Below are 25,838 nucleotides of genomic sequence, written 5' to 3'. Positions count from 1 at the left end.
GGTACACCGGACAACACGACGTGGACCGGAACTGCTCTGCACTGCCCGCCTGAAAGCTGCCGTCAAAAGTAGAGCCTCCCCCTTTAGCTGTCCTAAGAGGCCCCTTGGAGAAGATTGCCTTTCCCTCTGCTAATTTTTAAATCTGTCCCAGGAACTCCCAACCCACTACTCTCCCATCATCCCATCTCCAGGCCATGGCCCTGACTTATCTTTTGGATGATCGGTGATGTGGATCCACGTTGCGCCTGAAATGAGTCTGCCTTGGAGGGCCCCGTGATTGCCTGTTAGCCTCTCGGTCAGCTACAATAAAGAAAAACAAAACCAAAGTATGAGTACAGAGTTATGTGGGCCAAATCCCAGCAAGTCAGCTACTTGCCCTCTCCTGAGTGTGCCTGGCTCCTTCAGGCTCCAGCTTCATCCTGATTCCAAGGCTGTGGCCATTATTATGAGTGGTACCTGGGTAAGAGAAAGGCAAAGTGAAATGGCATTCCTGTGAGTGCAGTGGATGACACGTGAATGCCTCTGCTAGGCTTCTGAAAAGCCTTGGGGTGGAGGCTCAAATAAACACCCTTTCTCACCCTGCTGCCCTCAAAACCACCCCCCCCAACAATGACTCCTAACTGGATACCTGCTCAGCCTCCCTCTCCTAGTCACAATCCTCAACTCACCTGAAGCCTCAATCTCAAACATCATCTTGGACACTGGGCAGATCCCTCTTGTGACATGATGAATCTGCTGAAAAGTGTTGTAGTTGACACAACCTGGAGCCTCTAGAAGCTGCACTCTTCCTAAAAAAAAAATGCAAAACAAAATATGAACAAAACCAGAAATTATAAATGCACTTTACCACCCCTAAACACAAAACCCAAAATTGTGAACTTAAATAGTCCCTGTATTCTATGCTGTTTTCTTCACAGCATCTTTAAAGCCTCTGTTGCTTTAGGTGCCCAGAAACACCTACTGAAAACAAGCTGAGATAAGCTGAAAGAGGCTCTTCTCTGAAATGAGAGGAGAGCTCTAATCCCAGCACAGCCCAGAGAGGGAATGAACCCCCTCAGCAAAAGCTGGGGTTAATATACCCCTGATGGTGCCCGCCTCTCGTTCCCATGGCACCCAGGAAAAGGGAGGGGGCTGATCCCACCGGGCATAAAAGCCCTCAGAGAAGCTACAGCTGTTTGGCTCCTATGACTCAAATTCAAGGGGAGCAAAGGGCTTGTTATAGAAGAAAGCTCTTCAGAAAAATAACAGTGCTTTCTTTTTTGCAACAACTACTTGGAGTAAAAGGGCAGAAAACTGGTAAGAAATATAACTTTCTGTTTAGGCAGCATAACTAGATAAATTGGGTAATTTGCTGTTAGCTTACTTATAATTATTCCTTAGTGGCTGCTAAGTAGTACTTCACGTGTGACTAAGTCCAGTGGAGAAGAATGCTTATGATATGAATAGTCTAAGTCTCCTTGGGACCTCTAATTAGGCCTATCTACATTATAAGTAAAAATAAGGAAAATAAAAGCTTCCCAGGCAGTGTAAGGGTTACGTGCATGCCAGGCTCACCCTGCTCTGAGGTACTTGGTCCTACGGCACAGAAAGAAGGGCCCTGAAATGTAGTTTTAAACCCTTAAAATGCTGAAAAAGGCAGAGCTTCCTTCCAGTGCACCCCTTAAACAGAGGGTTAAACAGAGGAAATGGGGCAGTTACTTCTACTGAAACTAATACAATGGCAAATAAATAGCTTCTGCCCTTTAATTTATTCTCCTTAAGTACTGGGAAAAGAGGGGTTTTCATCACTTTAAATCTCTCCAGTGATGAAAAAAGAGGGATTTTTCCCTCAGTTCAAACTCTTATGGAGGGATAGCTGGGCTTCTCCCTCAATTTAGGCCTCAGGACAACAAAAAGGGGCCGGCTACCCTAAATTCAAACCCATAAGAAACATTTTCAATATTTTCCCCTTCTACTTAAACTGGAAAATAATAGAAAATGAGGACTCCCTGTCAATTAACACCCCTGACAGCATAGAAAAGGCAGGGATTCTTTCAACTGAGACCATTAAAATTGCAGGGGAAGCAGAGTCCCTCCCAGTTTGAACACAAAAAATAAAGGAAAAGGAAGCTTTTTCCCTTTTTTCTAAACCCTTTTTCTCCTAATAACCCCTCTCCTGTCTGGGGGCCCTGGGGAGGGACTGACACAGTAAAAGGGGAAAGTTGAAAGCCCTCTCCTGGAACCCCAAATGCTGCCTGGCCTGCTCAGATGCTGCCCCTTGGCAAAAGGGCTCTTCCCTTGGCATTTTCTCAAAGTGATGCTCCGTGCCGAGGTGGGTCTGGCTGCTCCCTAGTCCGTGCTGGATGCTCCGACCGTAGTTCCTGGAGGGACCCTTGGGATGCCCCTGTTAGCCCCTCTGGACTAGCAGCTCCCTGTGCGGGTGTGCCTGGGTAACCCTCTGAAAGCAGCTGGTCACAGGGGGCCTGCTAGACCTTGGAGTGGGCTTGAGGTGAAGAAAGGTCCTGTGAGGAGTTCCTTCCCCTGCACAGCCCTTCGTCTGCCCCTTAAACCATGGACTGCCAGACTTTCCTTTCTAAGGAAAGTAACCGTCTTTCCTCTCTGTGTGCCCGTGGCCAAAACTGTGATTCCGCCTCCAAAACTGTAGAGAACGATTTCTCACGGACCGCGGCTGCTGACGCCGAGAACTCTCGCCGCCCTTGGAGTGCCACGTGCCTCCTGCGAACGGACGTCGACGCGCAGCGGGGCTGAGTTTGGCTTTACGGGGAAGAGGGCCGGCGCAGGATTTTTCCGGGAGCAAAGCTGCCCCCGCCGAGAACTCGGGCTGCCCTGGCAGTGCCGAGCACCTCCTGCAAACTGGCGTCGGGAAACGCGGGGGGTGAGTTTTTCTGTGCAGAAGTTCTCCCAGACCAAAGCTGAGAGGATCTAACCCTAACCACAACAACTTAGCTGGGTCTAAAACTTACAACCTTCGGACTGGCGGCGTGGGACCCAACCCGCTGTGCCACTGCTGGCCCCTTGCTCAAGCATTCCACTGCAGTCCTAAAACTCTGCCTTTTCGGAGGGTGTTTTCTCTGACCCTGACCATAATCTTCCAAATATGCTAAAGACTCATAAAATGGCTTTGAAAAAGCCCCAACAATACCCTAAGTAGTCCCAGAAAAGTCCCTTCCAAAATCCCCTAAATACCTTTAAAAGTCCTGGGGAAAAAAACTCAAAAAGATATGCTCAGTCTCCAAATTCTACCTATTGCTGTCTAGCCCACAGATGTCGTCCCTACCTTGCTGCAGTGGGTCTGTTGTCCTCTGAGGGTTCTGTCATTGTGCTGCTGTGTGAGGGTTGCTGTCTGGTCTCGCTGTTAGGGTTGCTGTGTTGTGCTGCTATTGGGGGAAAAGGCTGTTTTTAGGGGGGCTGCTTAGGCTGAGGTTAGGGCTGGGGTGAGGGGTGGTACAGCTGTACCCTGTACCCCTGATCTCCACTGGACTGTCCAGCCCTCAAGCCCTCTCCCTTTACCCCTCAACTGGTCCCTCTGCCCCCCAGCCCTCAGCTCCTGTGTGTCACCCTTGACCCCTCTCCTTTGCCCCTCAGCCCCCAGCTTCTCTGTGTCACCCTACAGCTGCCCCTGCCACCTCAGCATCTCTGTGTGTCACCCGCTGTCCCCTCTCCCTGTTCCTCCCTCAGCTCCCAGCCTCTGTCACCCTCAAGCCCCCACAGTGCCCCTCAAGCTGCCCCTCAGCCTCCATGTGTTGTGCCATGAAAAGACCCTAAAAAAACCTAAAAATTCCCTGAAAACCTCCTAATCTTCAAAATGTCCTAAAAACCCCATGAAAACCTAAAAACACCCTTAGAATGCTGTTAGAATACACTGGAAATATCCTACTTTTAAAAAACCCCTAAAAATCCCCAAAGAACCTTTAGAAATCCCTAAATATACCCTAAATAGTCCAAAAAGAGCTCAAAAAATACCCCAAAATCCTTAAAATGCCCTGATAAGATCCTAAAAAACCTAAAAATTTCCTCAAAAACCCTAAAAATACCCTAGCCCTAAAAAGTCCTCCACATACCCTCAATAGTCCTAAAAAAACCCCAAGAACACCCAAATCCCCCCCCAAACAATTCTTAAAAGTACTAAGAAAGCCCTTAAAATATCCTAACAAAATCTTTTAAAAGCCCTGAAAAAGCCCTAAAAGTATCCTAAACGTTACCAGAAAATTCCTGGAAAACTCCTCCAAAAAAGCCCTAAAACATCCTTTTAAAGGCATGAGAAAAACCCTAAAAAAAAACCCTAAAAAACTGCTCAGCACCCAACTCCTACCTGTCACTCTCTAGACCACAAACATCATTGCTACCTGTTTATTAGGGTTGCTGCCTGCAGCTGCTGGGAGAGTTCTGGGGCTGTCCCAGCATTGGGGTTACTGCCTTGTGCTGCTGTTGGGGAAAACTGGGGTCCTAGGGGTGCTCTTTAGGGTGACCTTGGGGTTGGGTTGAGGGCTGCTGCACCTGTACCCTAACCCTACCTGGTACCCTGTGTCTTTTGTACCCCTAACCCTCAGTGTGAGCTCTCCATCTGTCAAGCCTCCCCCTCCTTGCCCCTCAGCCCGCAATGTCTGTGTGCCACCCCGAGACCTCTGACATTGTCCCTTGGCCCCCTGGCCTCCACCGTGCACTCTCCACCTGGTTAGGGGTGGTGTGAGGGGTGGTTCACCTGTCACCCTCAAGCAGCCCCCACTTTGCCCCTTAAGGCATCTGCTTCCCCTCACTCTCTTCTTGTCACCCTCAAACTCCCCACTCCCAGCCTCTCAGCATCTCTGTGCCACCCTGGAGCCCCCCAGTTGCTCCTAACGCCCCCTTCTGCCTCTCAGCTCCCCCCATCCTCTGTGTCACCCTCCAGCCCCCTCCCCTCAGCCCGCAGCCCCCTGTGACACCCTGCAGCGCACAGACGTTGTCCCTGCCTGTCTCGCCTGGGTGTTGTCCTGCTGCGAGAGCTGCGCCGTCCTCCGAGGGTTCGGGCTCCTGCGTGCTGCTGCAGGGGACTCACGGGTGGGCGGTGGGTGAAGTAACGGATGGAGCGGGAAGTGTGGTGGGACGGGTTAAGGGCGGGCTGGAAAACAGAGTAGGGTTAGGGGTGGAGAAGGGGACGCAGCAGCAGGGGGCTGAGGTGAGGAGGTAAGTGTTAGGAGGAAGCGTAACTCCATAACTCCAAGACCGAGTCTGCAGCTAACGAGAACTCTGAGTGACCTGGGAGTGGTGAACATCTTTGGCAAACTGATGTAAGGAAACTGGGGTGATGAGGTTTGTTTCCCTTGGAAAAGGGATGGCATTTGTGTTCGTGGGCCTGCACCCTGCCCAGGACCTTTGATCTCCAAACATCGCAGGTGAGACAGGGGGTTGGAAATTTTACTCGGGGTAGAAACCAATTTTGGATTTAGCTGAAGTCTGCTGGTGAAACTTGTGTAGTCTGTTAATTGGTGTGCTTGCAAAAAGGCCTGCAGAGAGAACAAAGGAAGTTCGAGGCTACTGCTGGAAAAAGAGAATCTGGGTTACAACTGAGTGCACGGCCTCGTCCCTGTGCAAGTAAAAGTTTGAGGTTTTGCTGGCAGTGTCACTGAGTGCTGAGGGGTCCCCTGGTCGATAGGGCAACTTGGGAGGGTTTGCTTCGGGCTTTGCTTGTGAAAGGTGTGAGAAAAGCAAGCAGCTCTGAAGCAGATGAGCCCCCTCTTGCCTGTTGAAGTGTTGGATAAATCAAAGATAAACCTCAACGTCCCTTCCCACCCAAACCATTCCGTGATTCTTTGCCCTGGAGGCAAAGGGTGCACCTGTCACCGCATTTCTCTACACAGAGCAAAGCAAGGCACAATTCTTCCCAAGAATATTTCTGGGATTCACATTCTCTGAACCTCAGAGGAAGGAAAAACAATTCTTATCTCATTTTCTGTGCCTGTCTTTGTGCCGAAGTAGAATGCAACGTGGAGATTGTTCACCCAAAGTGATGGTGTTTTGTTTCCTTGGCCTGTCAGGGCCAAGTGTGTGTGTGTGTCAGGACTGTTGGGTGACAGTCACGAGTAGTGTGTGGTGTGTGCGGGGTTGAGTACTTGGCAGATTCAGTTTAGATGTAATGTAATATAGTATATTAAAGTAATTAGCCTTCTGATAAGGCAGAATGCAGATTGGAAATATTTGCACATATGATATTAAAGGACACGTGAACCACCTTTCTGTGAGACAAAGACACAAGACTTGGCCCATTCCTAACTTAGGACACAGCTAAAAAATAATAGATAATTTTTAATCTATTTTTGAATAACTCTCTAAAACTAATGGCAGATGATATAGCTATTTTATCTGGCAAGCTTCCGTGCAAAATTTCCTGCTGATGCTGGCTCAGACGGATGGAGACTTGGGAGGAGGGGGAAGAACAAAGTGCCACAGGGTTTTATTGGATAAGCCTTGAAAGGTTTCTGCAAGCTTCTATTGCAAGGTTGATGAACCTTGTGTTTGTTAACTTCAGTTTTGCTCAGTGTTTTAACCCTGCTTTATCTCCTGTGGTCCAGATGACACATTTACACATCGTTAGAAAATTCAGTGGGATGCTCTTCAAACAACATGTGACTTTGCACCAGTGAGGGCAGAAACTTGATGGTTTTACCTCAATCTATAGTTTTTCAATATTGTTATAGAAAGTGCTTTTCTGTGAAATGTCTACTTTGGTTAGATCATGCAAATTGAGTGCTGGCTACTTCCATAAGTTGAAGAGTAAGAATAACTCGGGAATGTTTCATCATTTGTCTCTGCACTGGTCAGAAATGGTAATTTGAACTCCAATCTGTAGAAATTTAGCAAAAGAAGTTGGACACTCGGAGGATAAAAATAGAAAAAAATGCTTTGGAAGGATTTTTCCTTGCTAGTGAGTGAGTTTCTACCTGTAGGAGCATCGGGGGGTAGCACGGTCAGGACGGACGGAGACGAGAGATCTCTGAAGCCAGGTCGTGGAACTTGGGGTTTATTGCAAAGGGCCTGGGTGCAGGGGCCTGCTGGGAGCTGCCAGCCACAGCTCAGAGCAGGCCTGAGAGAAGAGAGGGGTTGAGAGGATGAGAGGGTAAGAGCATAAAAAGGTAAGAGAGCAAAAGCATAAGAGAGTAAAAAGGGGTAAGTGAGTAAAAGGTCAAGAGAGTGAAGTTCCCATTACAATACAATAAATCATCTTCTGTGTTGAATATTCTACTTCTCACTAACCAATCTAGTACAATACACAAATCCTATAGCATTTCCATACGGCCTATAAGAATCACTACATTACCATACCGTGTTACATTTTAAACCCTAAAAGCTCCTCTTTGGACCCCTTCTGCCAAGCTGGTAGGGTCTGCTCGGCCCCTTGGAGCTGTCTGCAGGCAGAGGGTGTTGTTTCATCAAAGGGGATTACCTTCAGCTGGCCACACCATTGTTTTCCTGTTGTTCAGTAACTGAGGGATCTCAAAGCTCGCTTTCATTTCAATCTTGCTTATAGAAATATTACCTCATCCATTCCCGTTTGTTCCCCCACTCGTTCGCGGCTGCCCCAGCCCCTGTGCCGGCTCCGGCACAGTCCGTCTGTCCCGGTCCGTCTGTCCCGGTCCGTCTGTCCCGGTCCGTCTGTCCCGGTCCGTCTGTCCCGGTCCCGGCCGCCTGGCCCGCGGCCGCTCCGCTGGCCGTGCCGGCGGAAGGGGCGGGGGGTCCGTCCTGCCGTGTGCACCGTGGGTACCGCGCTGACCGCACCGAGGGGGGGTCCCGTCTGTCCCATCCCCGGCTGCCCTGACTCTGCTCGGCTCCCGCCGCTGCAGCCGGGGTCAGTCGCCGGCTTTGTCTCTGCCGGATCAGCCGTCGTGAGCCATGTGGGGCCGATCCACGCTCCAGCTCGGTCTGCACCGGAACAGCCCCTGGGACGATCCCGGCTGCAGACCCCGCCTTTGGAGCACCCGGACCCTGAGCTGTGCCGATCCCCTCGGGCGATTCCCCCTGCAGACCCCGCCTTTGGAGCATCCAGACCCTGAGCTGTGCCGAGTTCCCCCGTCCTGCCCTGAGCTCCGTTCCCTTGGTAACCACAGCTCCGGCTGCTCAGGGGAACTCTCTAAAGGAATCACTTTATCGAAACACTAAAAGTTCAGGTAAAAGAAAGCCATCTACTGATTCTTCCTAAAAATACGGGAGAAAAGCTATAGAAGATAAAAATCCAAAAAGAATGGGATAAAGGGATTGGTCTATTTCCATTAAAAGAGGTTCCCATAGGAGGGGGCGGACCAGGGTTTGTAAATGCTCCTTTGACTTCGTCTGAGGTCTGAAATTTTAAGAAATAAATAAAAGGGATATTTGGAGGATCCCATAGGCATAGCTGAACAATTAGACCAATTTTTAGGTCCAAACATTTATATTTGAGAAGAGATGAGGTCTGTAATGAAAATAATATTTTTCTCAGGAAGAAAGGCAATTAATCAGAGCAGCTGAAATAAAAGCTTAGGAAAAAAAGATAATCTGTGGGGACCACCAGAGAAGACAAAATGCCAACTGTACCTCCTGAGTGGGGTAAAAATAATGAGGGGAGTAAACACGTGAATAATTATCGTAATTACATAATCAAAGGAATAAATGAGACAGCATATCAAAGGCGAAATGCAGGGAAAAAAAGAGTTTTTAAGGGACAGCTTTTAGAGGGGAAAGAAGAAACTTCAGCTAAATAGATAAACAAACTAAAGAGAAATAGGAAAATGGTCCTAAGTAAGTGGAAGATCTGAAAATCGTTAAAGAGATGGGCACAGAGGAGGAATAGGGAGGTCATAAGCTCTAATTTTTTAGGGGGGACAAATACCATCTGGAGCCTGTGATAACTTTAAAAGTGGGTCCCCAAGAAGAAGAATTGGAATTTGTAATAGACACAGGGGCAGAGAGAACCTGCCTGTTAAATATTCCAAAAAGTTATAGTGTGAGCAAACATATAGTGAAAGTAACAGGGGCAAAAAGAGAAAGTTTTAAATTTCTGCTCATTAAAGATGTAGTAATTGAGGGAAGAAACTAGAATTTGGATGGGAGATGTCTTATTGGTCGCAGGGGCAGGTAGCAATTTATTGGGAAGAGTCTTACAAGTGCAATTAAGAATAGGAGTTATATCAGAAAATGGGAAAATGACAGCTAGAGTTTTAAAATTAGGCCAAGAGGATGAAGAAAAAAAAAATCAACAAAGAAGTTTGGGCTGGAGAAGGAAATAGGGGAGGATTAAATATTGACCCCATAAGGGTTACAATTGAGAGAGAAGATTGTCCCATACATGTACGTCAGTATCCTGGATCTTTAGAAGGACGGGAAGATTTGAAGCCGGTAATAGAAGGACTAATAAAGGATGGGGCATTAGAACCTTGTATGTTTCCTCATAATATCCCTTTTCCCCCAGTAAAGTCTGATGGGAGTTATAGACTAGTATAAGATTAAAGGGAGGTTAATAAAAGAACTCAGACTCACTACCCAGTGGAAAAATATCTTAGACACTTAATAAATAAAAGTAGCTAGAAAACCAACCATGAGAAAATTGCAAGAATTTTATTCATTCTCCCTCCCTCTTCAAAGAGAGAGATCAGAAAATTACCTAGATTATTGAAATATTATAGATTATAGATTGAGGGGTACGCACAAGTAGCAAAATTCGTGTATGAAAAAAATTGACAGAAGGAGATGATGTAAAACAGACCAAAGAAGATATTGTTAAATTAAAAGAGTTAAGTTAAAACTAGCCGAAGTACCAGCTTTAAGCTTACCTTTGTTAGAAAAATCCTTTATCATTTATACATAAATACAGAAAATGGAGTAGCTCATAAAATTTTAATTCAAGAGTAAGGAAGAGTAAAAGAATATCTAGTAGCTTATATATCAAAGATGTTAGACTCAGTAAGCCACAGCTAGCCAGTAGGTATTTAACAGCTACTGCAATCCTAGTAAAAGAAAGTTGTAAGCCTACTTTTGGAAGTAATTTAGTTAGGTTCACCTCGTACCATCTGAGGTCTGCTGAATTAAAAAAAAAAAAACCAAAAAAACAGGTAAGAAGAGAAGAAAGAGAGAAGTTGAAGTAGGGAGGTGGTTATCAAACTCTGAGATTTTAGAATGTGAAGTGATGACATCTTGGTGCTAGAAGAGAGCAGAAGTGTGAATGCAGGTTTTTTGCATGAAAGGCAGGGAAGTGTCTTAACACACGGTTGTTAGGAGGTTATTCAATGCCAAACTGAGGTCCAGAAAGGGTTTAGCAGAACGGGCTCTCCTTGAAGGGAAAAGAGGATAAGTTGACTAGAGAAAGGAAAAGAATGTCAGGAGCACCTGGGGACGCCAGGTTTGGGGTTGTCAAGGTTGGGAGGTGTTTGACCGCTCCCTACGAGCGGCGGGGTCTCGGAGGCTGCGGCAGGCACCGATCCATGGAGGTGACCCGGCGGCGGTGCTGGCAGCAGGGGACACACGGGTTTGCCGGGCAGGAGCGCGCTGGCTCTGTGGCGGAACTGCCGGGGGGCTCCCAGACTGCCGGAGTCCCGAGTCGAGGATGGCAGTGTCGGCCCCGGTAAGTGGGCCGAGAGAGAGAAGGAAAGAGAAAGAGAGAGAAGAAGAGAGAGAGGGCAAAAGGGACCCAAGGCTGCCCCCAGGGTCCCCATGCCCGTGGCTGTTCTCCCCTGCTCCGGCCCTGCAGCAAAGTGGCAGCACTGCATTGACAGCAAGGCCGTGAAAAGTGCGGGAGGGGGGCTAGCACTAAAAGATAAAATCAAAGCAGAGATTGCTGACTCTCCAAACCTCACAAAGTGGGTTGTTTTTCTTAAGTAAGAAGGTTTTTGGTCTTTTCTTTTGTGTGTTTTGTTTTACTGTTAAAAAGAAGTTTTTTGGTTTTTGGTTTTTTTTTTCCTGAAAAATGGGTTTGTAAGGCTAAAACAATTAAATGCTGCCCAAAAAGTAAAAAGCAATAGATGTGATACATCTAGTGTTAAAATTGGTCTAGCTTTTCTTATTTAACTAACTGTAACTCACAAAAAGAAGAATTTGCCTCTGCAGCTATTAGCACAGCTGGATAGAAGAAGAAGAGGCTGCTGTGGAAAAAGCTTTTAGCTAAACCCAGAAAGTTTGGAAGAAAAGTGAATGGTAAAAGTTAATGCAGTAGTATCTTACTTTTATTACTATGCTATTAAGAAGTCCTATCCAGGTACTACCGAAGCAGCAATCAGAATCACGGAAAGAGGGTGAATTCATGCCAGCAGAATCAATGGACTATCACATTTAAACCGGGTGATACCAAACTGACTTTCCAATGGGGACTGAGTGGTAATAGTTTGGAAAAAGCCAAATGATCCAAGAAATGTACAAAGAATAACACTGAATTCAGAAGTAAGACAATGCTTATACCACTGGTTTCAAGCACTGCCTGAATAAAACATCTCCTTAGGGGAGGAATACTCCAGATAGAAGGATGAAGACTGTTTTTGTGTTCTGACCTTAGCCTGAGAATTGTACAGGGGAGAAGGGGAATCACCATTTCCATCAGTAAACTTTATTTGATTCATTCCAATACTGGACATGCTACCTGGGTTATAAGTAAATGCTTGAATTGTGAGAATAATTAGTATTGTAGTTCACAACATTTATGCTCTTATTGCAAAAAGTGTTAAAGTAATAACTTAGCTTTGTGGATGGGAATTATTACTGCCTGGTGAATGAGAGATACCTGAAGAATGGTAAGAGACCACAGTTAAAGGGTGTCCAAACCAATTTGCCTGGAAATTAGTTAAGAGAAAGTGACAAGGAAATAGAGGGCAAGACCAGATTGGCCCCTGTATTTCGCCACCAAGAAGATCAAATACACCTGCTGTGGGTTGCAACCTCACAGGCCTGGGAGGTGGGAGTATAAGGCATACTGGACCTCTGTTATTCCTGTTTCTGGCACTCATTTGTTCTCTTTTCCCTTTCAGGATACCAGCAAGATTGTGTCACAAATGCTACAGAAAGCATCACGTGGAAAGAAACCAAAGTTCCTCTTTAATTACACACACCTATGTCAACAGCCACTGTTATAACCCATCCAAATTAAGAACCTGTAGGCAAAACGGAATAAATTATTGGATTACAAGAAACTTAGGAAAATGTGGTAATAGATTTGGAATTGAATGTCTAAAAGGAGAGAGATTGATTTGTTTTAAATTTAATCTTGAAGATACGGTTCGAGATTTGGTAAAAAAAACAAATAATAAACAAAAAAGTAAAACCAGCACAGCAATTGAACTCTGTGTTGACCCCAAATTATCTATTGAGTCGTATTACAAGACTCCAAGCAGTTATGGAAATGATAGCAAATGGAGCCGCCCAGGCTTAGAGTTATTATCAAGTCAGCTAAGCCAAACAAAACCTGTAGTGTATCAGAATAGGTTGGCTTTAGACTATATATTGGCCAAAGAAGGGGGTGTTTGTGGAAAGTTTAATATATCAGATTGTTGAAAATTGATGAGCACAGAAAAGTCATTCTAGAAAAAGCAAAAGAAATCAAAGAAGAAAAGAATATATATATGCATATAATAACCCAGGTACCAGTCCAAAAATTAGAAAACAATGTTAAAACCTGGCTGGTAGGGTAATGTATTAGAAGAAATTAGGATCTTTCATTTTATGTGTTACAACTGTTTTTATATTTCTTCCTTATGTAATCCCCTGTTTTATTTTGCCAGCATAGTCCAGAAGATGCAAGTAGATAAGAAATATTGCTCAAGCCAAATGATTTACAAAGAATAAGAGTGGGGATTGTGAAAAATGCATGTATTTTATGATTGGCTTTTCAGAAATAATAAAATGAATATTATATGTGTTGTGTTAGAAAGTAATGCTGTATTAATTCTCTTAAGTAGTGTGTTAAATATAGTTATAGGTTACAAAAACTGTTAAAATAGAAACGATGTGAAATAGAAATATGTAAGATACTTTTTTTAAAGAAAGGACTTGCAGCGAGACAGCGGCCACAGGACACCTGAATCTTTCAGAGAAAAAGAATTTATTGCCCTCTTATCAGAAGAAACGAACTTCTCCCCGCCTCCAAGGCACTGTTAGGATTAGAAGGAAGAAGCTGATGATGACCAGACAGAATCCTGTGTTTGAATGGAATTTATGCACCATGTATGAAGTGTATGACTATGCAACAGGCTATTGCTTTTAAGGGTCAATCCTTTGTTAACGGGGGTCCTTTTTCGGGCCCGTGCTGCCCAGAAAAATGTACCCCGATGTCCGTAACTCTTTGTTTTTGTTATCTCATATTGTCCTAATTCAAATTGTCCAAATTATTATTACTCTGATTGTATTACTATTTTTATAACCATTTTATTACTATTAAAGTTTCAAAAATTTCAAAAACAAGTGACTGGCGTTTTTCAAACCAGTCTGTTAGTTGAAAATTATCAAAAGATTGTTGTGAGTTGTCTAACTTTGGCATTAATGCTGGCGAATTTTGAGGATTTACTGTCTCATTTTGGGTCGAGAAATCTGTCCCAAACACTGGGGGGACTCTGGAGCTATTTGGGAACGGTTATTTATCGAAATTCTTTTGCGTTGGGATCAAAGGGTTGGCATTTGCAGGGGCAAAATAATTCTGTCTGTCCTACATTTATTAAAGCAGCTGTCATATTCCACCCTCCTCCTCCTCCTCCTCCTCCTCGTCGCACAGTTTTTGTGCATGGATGTGGCTGTGCAGACGAATCATGACACAAAGTAGTCCCACTGGGTGCTAGGCGTGTGAAGGCGAAAACGCGGAGGCACATCAGGTATCGGTTGTGCACGGTTACGCGCGGCACTGCGGAGGGATCTCTCGGTGCCCGGCAGAAGGAGAGACGTGGAAGGATACATGCAAGGCGCTGCAGTTTTCCCCTGCTGTGCTGCCGTGTATAGACGCAGTGGTGGCAGAAGTGGCGTGACAGGGCACATGGATGCTGGCTGTGGCTGGACAGTGGCACACAGCGGCTCGGAACCAGGACCGGGCTGTACCAAAGCTGCGGCAAAAGCAGTGGGGGGTGGCGGCGGGGCCGTGGAGATGGGAGGCTGGGCTGGAGCACCGTGGCGCCGGCACGGGGTGCCTTGGGTGGCTGGGGCGCCCCAGTAAGACAGTCATTAAAAAATTATTTTAAAAGCTCTGAAAAAGCCCTAAAGGTATCCTAAACATTTCCAGAGAATTCCTAAAAAACTCCTGCAAAAAAAACCCCCTAAAATATCCCTAAAAATCCCTGAAAAATCACCTGAAAGACCCTAAAAATCTGTTTAACCCCTACCTGTAACACTGTGGCCTCCAAACATCATCTCTACTACCTATTAATCAGGGTAACTGCAAGACCCTCAAACACCACCACAATCACCAGCTTGAGTTGGTATGGACAGCACCAAATAAAATAAAATAAAAAGCTTTATAAATAGAAAAATTAAAAATAAAAATTAAATAAAAAATAAAATTAAAAAATTAAAATAAATGCTTTAAAAATGGGAAAATAAAAAAAAATTAAATAAAATAGAAAATTAAAAAATAAAAAGCTTTAAAAATAGAAAAATTAAAAGTAAAAATTAAAAAAAAATTAAAAAGCTTTAAAAATAGAAGAATCAAAACTAAAAATTAAGATAAAAATAAAATTAAAAAATAAAATAAAAAGCTTTAAAAATAGATAAATCAAAAATAAAATTAAATAAAAAATAAAATTAAAAAAATTAAATAAATATTTTGTAAGTAAAAAATGAAAACTAAAAATTAAATAAAAAATAAAATTAAAAAATAAAATAAATGCTTTAAAAATGGAAAAATTAAAAATTAAAATTAAATAAAAAATAAAATTAAAAAAGAAAATAAATATTTTGTAAGTAAAAAATGAAAACTAAAAATTAAATAAAAAATAAAATTAAAAAATAAAATAAATGCTTTAAAAATGGAAAAATTAAAAATTAAAATTATATAAAAAATAAAATTAAAAATAAAATAAAAAGCTTTAAAAATAGATAAATCAAAAAAAAAATTAAATAAAAAATAAAAAAACAAATGCTTTAAAAAAAATCAAAATTAAAAATTAAGATAAAAATAAAAATAAAAAAATAAAATAAATGCTTTAAAAATAGAAAAATTAAAATTAAAACCAAATAAAAAAGAAAATTAAAAAAATAAAATAAAAAGCTTGAAAAATAGAAAAATTAAAACGAAAAATAAAATATGAAAATAAAATAAAAAGCTTTAAAAATAGAAAAAATAAAACAAAAATAAAAGATAAAAATTAAATTAAAAAATAAAATTAATTAAAAATTAATAAAAAACAAAATAAAATCCGTAAAGTGCTGTAAAGTAACGTAAAAGTTCCATAAAAGCTAGTGTCGTAAAGCGCGACCGTCGTAAAAATACACCTTTTACGACAGTCGCGCTTTACGGCACCTTTTACGACAGTCGCGCTTTACGGCACCTTTTACGACAGTCGCGCTTTACGGCAGTTTTACGACAGTCGCGCTTTACGGCACCTTTTACGACAGTCGCGCTTTACGGCACCTTTTACGACAGTCGCGCTTTGCGGCACTTTTACGACAGTCGCGCTTTACGGCACCTTTTACGACAGTCGCGCTTTACGGCACCTTTTACGACAGTCGCGCTTTACGGCAGTTTTACGACAGTCGCGCTTTACGGCACCTTTTCCGACAGTCGCGCTTTACGGCACTTTTACGACAGTCGCGCTTTACGGCACCTTTTACGACAGTCGCGCTTTACGGCACCTTTTACGACAGTCGCGCTTTACGGCAGTTTTACGACAGTCGCGCTTTACGGCACCTTTTACGACAGTCGCGCTTTACGGCACCTTTTACGACAGTCGCGCTTTACGGCACCTTTTACGACAGTCGCGCTTTACGGCAGTTTTACGACAGTCGCGCTTTACGGCACCTTTTACGACAGTCGCGCTTTACGGCACCTTTTACGACAGTCGCGCTTTACGGCACCTTTTGCGACAGTCGTGCTTTACGGCAGTTTTACGACAGTCGCGCTTTACGTCACTTTTTACGACAGTCGCGCTTTACGACAGTTTTACGACAGTTTTACGACAGTCGTGCATTATGCCACTACATTAATGGAAATTTTACGGTACTTTACAGCACTTTACGGTTTTTATTTTCTTTTTCATTTATTTTTTATTAATTTTATTTTTTAAATTTTATTTTTTATTTAATTTTTATATTTAATTTTTCCATGTTTAAAGCTTTTATTTTTATCATTTTATTTATTTAATTCTTCTTTTTAATTTTTCTATTTTTAAACTTTTTATTTTATTTATCTAATTTAATTTTTTATTTAATTTTTATTTTTAATTTTTTATGTTTAAAGTTTTTACCTTTTTTAATTTATTTTTTATTTAATTTTTAGTTTTAATTTCTCCATTTTTAAGGCTTTTATTTTATTTTTTTAATTTGATTTTTTATTTAATTTTTATTTTCAATTTTTCTATTTTTAAAGCATTTATTTTTTAATTTTATTTTTTATTTTATTTTAATTTTTAATTTTTCCATATATAAAGCATTTATTTTATTTTTATTTAATTTTTATTTTAAATTTTTCTATTTTTAAAGCTTTTTATTTTATATTTCTAATTTTATTTTTATTTAATTTTTATTTTAAATTTTTCTATTTTTAAGGCTTGTTATTTTAGTTTTTAATTTCATTTTTATTTAATTCTTATTTTTAATTTTTCTATTTTTAAAGCCTTTTTATTTTTCTAACTTTTTATTTAATTTTTATTTTTAATTTTTATATTTTTAAAGCTTTTATTTTTCTAATTTTATTTTTAATTTAATCTTTATTTTTAATTTTTCTATTTTTAAGGCTTTTTATTTTATTTTTCTAATTTTATTATTTAATTAATTTTTATTTTTAATTTTTCTATTTTTAAAGCTTTTTATTTTATTATTTAATTTTATTTTCATTATTATTTTTAATTTTTCCATTTTCAAAGCTTTTATTTTATTTTTTAAATTTTATTTTTTATTTAATTTTAATTTTTTATTTTTGTATTTTTAAAGCTTTTTATTTTATTTTTCTATTTTTATTTTTATTTAATTTGTATTGTTCATTTCTCCATTTTTAAAGCTTTTATTTTTCCATTTTTAATGTTTTTATTTAATTTTTAAGTTTATTTTTTATTTAATTTTTCTTTTTACTTTTTCCATTTTTAAAGCTTTTCTTTTTCTAATTTTATTTTTTCTATTTTTTCTATTTTTATTTTTTATTTTTAATCTTTATTTTAAATTTTTCTATTTTTAAAACTTTTATTTTTTAATTTTATTATTTATTTAATTTTTATTTTTAATTTTTCTATTTTTAAAGCTTTTTTTTATTTTTCTAATTTTATTTTGTATTTAATTTTAATTTTTAATTTTTCTTTTTTAAGCTTTTATTTTTCTAATTTTTTTTAAATTTTTATTTTAAATTTATCTATTTTTAAAGCTTTTTATTTTATTATTTAATTTTATTTAATTTTTTTTATTATTTAATTCATTTATAAAATTATTTATTTTATTATTTAATTTTTATTTCATTATTATTTTTAATTTTTCCATTTTTAAAGCTTTTATTTTTCTAAATTTTTTTAATTTAATTTTTATCTTAAGTTTTTCTATTTTTAAAGCTTTTTATTTTATTTTTCTAATTTTATTTTTATTTATTTTGTATTTTTAGTTTTTCCATTTTTAATGGTTTTATTTAATTTTTTTAAGTTTATTTTTTATTTAATTTTTATTTTTACTTTTTGCATTTTTAAAGCTTTTCTTTTTCTAATTTTATTTTTTCTATTTTTTCTATTTTTATTTTTTATTTTTATTTAATCTTTATTTTAAATTTTTCTATTTTTAAAACTTTTATTTTTTAATTTTATTATTTATTTATTTTTTATTTTTTATTTTTCTATTTTTAAAGCTTTTATTTTTAATTTTTTTATTTTTAAAGCTTTTATTTTTTTTTAATTTATTTATTATTTTTAATTTTTCTATTTTTAAAGCTTTTTGTTTTATTTTATTTGGTGCTGCCCAGACCAACTCAAGCTGCTGATTGTAGTGGTGTTTCAGGGTCTTGCATTACGGCACTACCCTTTATGGAACTTTTATGGCACTCTATAGCACTTTACAGTTTTTATTTTGTTTTTCATATATTTTAAATTAATTTTGTTATTTTAATTTTATTTAATTTTTATTTTTAATTTTTCTATTTTTAAAGCATTTTATTACATTTTATTTGGTGCTGCCCAAACCTGCTGTAGTGCATTTTTATACTTTATAATACTTTGAAGTAATTTTGATTTGTATACCCATATTTTTCCCAAATGGTTTATCCCAAACTGTACCCCTCTCCCTTTACCTGTGTTATCCCTCTCCCGGGATGAGATCATCCCCAAACCCCCACCCTGGCTCTCTGTCAATCACTCAGCCTCCCATCCCCTCCATGCAGAAGTTTCTGTCCAAGTCATCGAGTGATTAGCCAGAGGCCGGGGCTCAGCCCCCCAAGCCTTGCCCCATACACTGTCCTATATGTCTATCCCCCAGCATTCATCCCTTAGGGTCACTTAATGGTTGGTAGGATGTTATCTCCTTTCGGTTTCCACCTCCCTTTAAATGTAACCTTGGCACATCTCCCCGGGGCTCTCTGCAGGAAGTCCCCTGAGGTGCAGGAGCTCCTTTGGGACTCCTAATAAAACCTTGGATTAACCCCTGCTAAGGGTCGGCCCTTTATCATCTACCGATGTCTCTGGTGTCTCTTCTGCTGCAAAGGCGACCAGCCCAGGTGCCCTCAGTACCCTCGGGGCACAGAGAGTGTCTGCCCCCAGCCCAGGTGCCCTCAGTACCCTCAGTACCCTCGGGGCACAGAGAGTGTCTCCCCACTGTCGGCCGTGTCGGGGCTGCCCCCCCGGTTTCTGCTGACTCGGGATCGGCCGAGGGTTACAGAGAGGCTCGCACAAACCCGCTCGGCCGCTGATTGTGGTGGTGTTTGAGGGTCCCCAGGACAAGGGAAGAGACGAGAAAGTTGACTCCACCTTTCAGAAGGCTGAAATATTATTTTATGATCTCTATTATATTAAGAGAAAATGAGATATTAGAACTATACTAAAAGAGCAAGGAGACATCAGAAAGCTGGAAAGGAATGAATAATAAAAACCTGGGACTGCTCACAGCCCCAACGCAGCTGGACCATGATTGGTCATCGAGTAGAAACAATGTACAGGAGACCAGTCCATGATGCCCCTGTTGCTAAACCATCTCCAGCCCACACTCCACAGCTAGCAGATTGTTATTGGTTCCATTTCTGTTCTGAGGCTTCTCAGGAGAAAAATCCCAGCAAAAGGATTTTCATCAAACACATCAGTGCCAGGTGATGGCACAGGCAGCATTGGCCGGCCGAGGTCACTGTGTCATCCCTGCCAGCCCACGTGTCACAGCAAGGAGGAGAGAGTTCACCCGGTGCTCACCCTGTGCTCCCTGCCAAGGGACCGGCTGCCAAAACAGAGCCGTGCCATGCATGCCAGTGTCTGCATGGCAGAGAGAGGACAAGAAAAGCCATTGAGGAAGCTGCCACCTCCTCCCTGAGCTCTGCCCTGCAGTCCAGGTCATGGGCAGCCACTTTGGGAAGGCTGCATTTGCTGCCCATCAGCTGCTCTGTGTCTGACATGAATTGAAATAGCCCAGACTTGGGTTGGTGCTGAGCAGAGGGCAGTGAGGAGAAAGGGAGAAGGCTGTGCTGCAGGGCGGGTGGATCCAGGCAGAGCCAATTTGGGGAGCAGCCTTGTCTAACAGCATTTCATTTTCCAGTGCTACTACATTACATTTCATTTTGCACTTCTGCTAGAACAGCATGTCAACAGGTTTCAAATATTCTCCTCAGTCCAGCAGCCTGCTTGATAGTGCTGTGTCTTTATCAGACCATTGATGGTCCTTCTGAAATGTGAGTCTCACTGGCTGCATCCAAACCTTGTGCTTGAAGAGCATTCCTAATTAAAGCAGATTGGGCCTTTGGGGAAGAAGGGGCTGCAAGGCATTTCCTAAAGCATTTTCTACTCCAATTTCATTGTGAGGAAATACACCTGAAGGATGATGCAGGGATTAGGATTGAGAGAAAGATGAGTTTGGTGGGTCAATTTTACTTTGAGAGCTTGAGAAGCACAGGAAGCCCAAGTGATGATCCCAGAGGGTTGAACACAGAGGTTTCACCCTCCCAGATATACAAGGGCCTTAAGGTTAAAACCACTGCTCTCAGCACGGAGCTGTCTCAACACTGCATTAATGTTTTCTCCTCTTTGTGCATGTGTAGAATTGAAATCCCTCTTGGGGAGGAAGCTTATTCCAAGTAAATTCCTAAACAATCAACTGAAGAAAAACCCTGAAATGTTCTTTCACTTGATTTGCTACTCCCTGCCAAATGCATGCGCATGCCAGGTCTTGAGCCTGGTACTGGAGCTGAGCCTTGAAGGAAGAATTGTCCACACAAGGCTTCTCCTTCAGTTTTGGGATCCAGTGCTGATTGCAACCAGGTCTGGTGAGAGAAGTGATCATAAATACACCACGTTTCTGTGTGGCTCGAGAAAAATGAAGAGCAGGTTTGGCCCAAGGCAGGTGTTGTGGTCAGATCCTGTCTGCTCTGCATGGAGTGGAGTTTTTGGTCTCTGGGAACCTCTCGTGTGGGGCAGGAGTTCATGTTGCAGCGTCTCCTGCTGGGCTTCACTCCCAGATGCTCCAGTAATGATATCTGAGGGTTATCTGGCTGCACTGGCCAAAGATGCTCTGCTAAGACACCTTCTCCTTCAATTCTTTCAGGTCCCATCGGCTTTCATAGCCTTGTATGTTTTTAAATCCTTTGACATTTGAAACACTGTTCCCCTGCAAGGCCTTCTCCTAAATCCCAGCTTCTCAGAAGGCCCAAGGGGACAGGGTTGGCCAAGGGTGGAGCTGTTCTGGGTTTGTGGGTGGTGCCTTGTAGTGAACAGTGTGTTCAGAGCTGCTCTGCTGGTTCTGCCTATCACTTTGACAGGGAAGGAGTGTGCTGGGATATGATAAATCACTAAATTGTCACTTCTAAATGCTGCTTGCAATGAAAACATTGTGTATAAATCCTCCTAAACGGTGTTAAATTTCTCTGCTATATTTCTTCCCTCCCACCCCACCACTGCTGCTCTAAGTAGGATTCCTTAGTAGCTCAGTCTTTCTTTGTGTTTTGTGTGACATTTATGCCCACTTTCCCCAAAGCTCTGGGGGTTCTTTTTAAAATATGATATTGATTTTTTCTTGGTTTAAAAAAAAACCCTGAAGTACACACACACACACATACACACACACACACACACACACACACACACACACACACTAAAGAAGCAGGTCTCCATGGCTCAGCCCTGAGTGGTAAAGGAAGAGCAACAGGAAGGGTGGTTTGTGGTGTTGGAGAAAGTCTCTGCAAGGCTTACAGGAGCATCCCATTTCCACAGATGGCTTTTTTTATTAATGCGTTATGGTGCTGGGAAGATCTGGAAAGAGTGCAAGTCCTTCATTCCGGTTTGGATGTCTTGTTTAAAGAAATGCGTTCTTTCAGCTCTTGGAGAGCATAGTTTTGGATTCATCCTCACATCCTCCAGTCTTGATGGCTCTGTTATTTATTTCCCTTTCTCTGCCCTTTTCCCTGCCCTCAATCCCCTGATGGCTGCAGGGGATGTGGTTCAGGCACTCATCACTGCTCTGTAGCTTCTTTAGAGAGCTAAAACTGACTGGGTCTTATAGACATCTGAGAAAAACAAAGTTTCAAGTCCCTGTTATGGGATGAAAGGAAGAAAGCACTGACATTCCTTCTCATTTATTCTTGTTCTGTGGTCGATTTTGCCAGAGATGCTACAAAATGTGTAAGTGGCAAGATTAAGTTTTGTAACTGATATAATCCTAATTAGGAAAAGTTACAAAAATACAAAAATCCCATTAATCAGCAACTATCTGAAATGGTTTCATATAATTAATATAATTATAAATTCATATATTTTCAAATTGTTTCATGCTTTTTTATGTGTTTCATATAAAAAAATAGTAACACTCTTACAAACAATCCCAGCAGCCTTCAACATGAGAATAGTTCCATTCGAGACCAAACAAGAACTTACCATAAGCATCTTCATCTGGCTCCCCATTGCTAGCTGAGTAGTACTCTAAGACTGTCCGGTACACACTGTAGCCTAGTTGCTTATACATATTTACAGCAACATGATTTGATACTCTCACAAAGAGATCGACAAAAAATCCACCCTTTCTTTAGCAGGGGAGGAAAAGAAACAAAAAAGCAAAACCACATTAAGGAATAGTAGGTAAATGTATTTCTAAATAACAACCCATAAATTGTAATGAAACACAAGCAAGTCCAATGTAGTATACTAATTAAACATCTTTCCCAATGTAATAACAGATACTCTCATTTACCAAGGGAAAATTCAGTCATAGACGTTTAATTTAATTTTTATCGCATGGCCATTTTTCATCAGTCAGTGGGTTCAGAAATTTGATCAGAAAGAACAAGATGAGTTACATGCCCCCACAGGCCTAAATCCAATTTTAAAAGTATCCACATTTTAGATTGCTTGGATTAGGAGAAGTGGAATCAGTCACAAAATTCAGTTGCCTAACAGGAGATGATAGACCCTTAATTCCACAAGGCAAATTTTTCATACTACTTTCCAATCTTACCAACCATAGTGGGGTTGCACTACTAGAATCAGCTAAGGACATTTCCCAGTGGGTTCATCTGACACTAAATTAAATTTTCTCAGGTACAAGTAACCAAGCAGGGGATGGCAAGTAAACTAAGATACTCTCTGCAGTACAAAATTTGTTCAGGACTGTGCCTGAGGGCATTGCACAAAGCCCACAGTTACTGAACAAGTATGTTGGAGGCCCTATAGGAAACAGTGCTGATGTTTCACAAAGCTCTTTTTCTGTCAAGGAATGTTCTTTTATACACTATCTGTACTGGAATTCAGGCTATTTCCTCCTCCCTCTGGCAAGTCAGCTTTCAGAGAAACCCTGAGATTTGAAACTGCTAAGCAACTTTCATAACTCTTTTTCTCCAACTGTGAGGAATTTCAGAAAATCAGAACACCACATAAAGCAAAATTCTGCCACGTAAAAAAGAGGCAGCTTTCTGTAGAAATGCTACTTTTAAACGTTACTGTAAAAGATAAATTTAAAGATAGCCATACTACTCACTTTTCTGAAATTTCTTCCAGGAGCTCCATCAATTTAGCAGCCAAACCCAGCCATCAAAATTGTGGTGCAACAGAGAGAGCAGTAACGTGTCCATGCCATTCTTCCCTAGTCACAGAGCCTTCGGCTTTGCCCGTGACTGTGAACATACAGAGCATCAGCGCAGCAGCACCTTTGGAGTAATGCACTGCCTGCAGCCAGACAACTTCACAAGAGGAATAAGCCATGGATAAACACATGATACAATGGTTGTGGTAAAGGCTAAAACAGGGATGTCTACCTTTTCACTCTATGATTCAGCAGCCACTAAAAATGTCATTTTACTCAAATATTACAGCAGTTTCTTGACTGCTCCGAGCCCCCATCATCCTCACAGCTCACACCTGGCGCTGATGCCACTCTCCAACAGCGCCTCTCCCTGTCCAGCACACAGCCCGCTTCTCACAGAAACTAAGCAAACAGAAATCTGCTCCGGGTATTGGCTTTTCTTAGTCCCTCTGGTTCCACAAATCAAACATGCACGTGCACTGATGGCATTGAGGGAAAGCCTTCCAGTGGAGAAAACTGTCATTCTGGTAGCACGCTTTGATACGCCTTCAGAAAAAGCAGAATCAGCGCCACCTCCTAAGGCCCCTGCTGAGGAACCCAGCCCTCCTTGGGACACCCAATGCAGCAGACCTCGAAAAAGGAGGAGAAAAGTCAAGCTTGGTGTGGAAAAAGAGAATATAAGTACACCAGCTTTTAAAAAAAAGCCTTCACACAGCAATAGTGGGAACCAGTCACATTTCTCCTTTCCTTGCTTTATGTGGTGACATAAATACAAAGTAAAAACACATTAAACACAAGGCAGACCTAGGATTTTACAGGTCTTTGTTTTGGATGACAAATGTCTGGATGACAAATGTCTCTTCCTAACCCTAACCCTAACACCCAGCCCAGTTTAAATCTGTCTTTAGCCCGACTCTTCCTTACCTCCCGTTTCCCACTGCTCCGCTCAGGGCTTTGCACCTCATGCTCCTTCCTCCCGCAGCGGCGTGGCACCGGAACACAGAGAGGTTTTGGCTGGCACTCACGTTCCCACCAAGATGATCTTACCAAGAACTCTTCTGCTTTTCACTGCGCCAGCCACAACAACGTTTGCTCACTAAAAGAAATCTTTTCCACAATGAACTGCAGGTGCAAGGGAACAAGTGCTGCCCAGAAACACTACTTTTCAACCTAAGGACAAATAAATGCTTTCTGAGGTCCTAATTCTGTTTCAGTGCACCAGCACCAAATCAATCTGCTTTGGCTCTGAAAACATCTGCAAAGGAAGTATTTGTACTGTTGAGTGTGTAGTTACTTTATCTACGTATCCAGCTTCCGTTAAGGAAAATAACAGGTGGTATAAACTTCATTCAAACACTGTGATGAGACATACAAAGTGATTTCAGTGCAAATGAAATGAAGTAGCTTGTGTACTAAGAATGTAAGTAGAACTCGGAAAAGCTGGGATGGGATCGAGGGAGGATGAAAGAGCCTCAAGACCATAAAACTTCATCAAATGACTGAAGCTGATTAAGGTAAGCAAGCCTTACTCTGTATCTTAGAGCAATTGAGTTTCTCACATCAAAATGGAAATCAGTCACTATTAAATTGTTTCATAGCGAGTGGTATAATTCTTATACAAAACCATAGAATTATTTATGAATTATATTAATGAACATCGTATGAGGACTATGCCTGCATGTTACTACAGACTTTTTTTTTCTTGCAGCTGGGACATTCTTCTTGTCCAGTTGTTATCCAGGGATAACAATGTACATAATGTTGACATGGATTCAGGGTAGTGGTATGATCACCTTCCTGACATACGGGATACTTTTTTGACTGAAGCTGAAAAATTACCTGTAAAAATATTATTGCAGCCCTCATCATCCTCACAGCTCACACCTGAAATAATTTTATTTCCAAGTATACAGTTTTGTTCTAGCAAATTTATGTTTAGGGGTCCCAAATAAAAAAATTCTAAATTAACAGCACAAAGGACTGAGGGTGATTAGATCAGTGTACACGCAACTTTTAAAGTAGTGCAGTTAGAGGAGTTTAGGACTGAAATTGTCCTACATAATTGGGATTAGTGATGCAAACCAACAAATTAAAAAAAAAAAAAAAAGAGGAAATAAACGTTTTCTACTATCATTTACTCCCCCATTTTGCCATTTAAAACCACTGTTACATCTTCTCATGCTGTGGAAGGTGTTTTCACTGGGTCAAAATGGAAGCATCCTAAATGTGCTATACTTAGAATAAATCTACTGATACAGACTTCACGGAGGATGCTACAACTGCAAATTAATTTCTCCATTCAATAATTATATATTAACCCTATTAAGGAACAAGAGTAACTCATAAGCATCTAACAGCTGCATTAATTTTCAAAGGGCAAGACATGGTTTGGATTAAGAATCCAGCATGCTGTATGTGGCACTCCCTAAAACAGAAGAGCTAGGTGAGCGGAGTCCACAGTGGTAAAGGAAACCTGAGAAACTGAGGAGCTGGAAAACATCGTATTGGTTGTGATGAGGGTTGCCCGGCAGCCGAGT

The sequence above is a fragment of the Agelaius phoeniceus genome, chromosome 12, assembly GCF_051311805.1.
Source record: "Agelaius phoeniceus isolate bAgePho1 chromosome 12, bAgePho1.hap1, whole genome shotgun sequence".
Lineage (NCBI taxonomy): Eukaryota > Metazoa > Chordata > Aves > Passeriformes > Icteridae > Agelaius > Agelaius phoeniceus.
The sequence above is the reverse complement of the archived record's forward strand: the minus strand, read 5'-3'. Positions refer to the sequence as shown.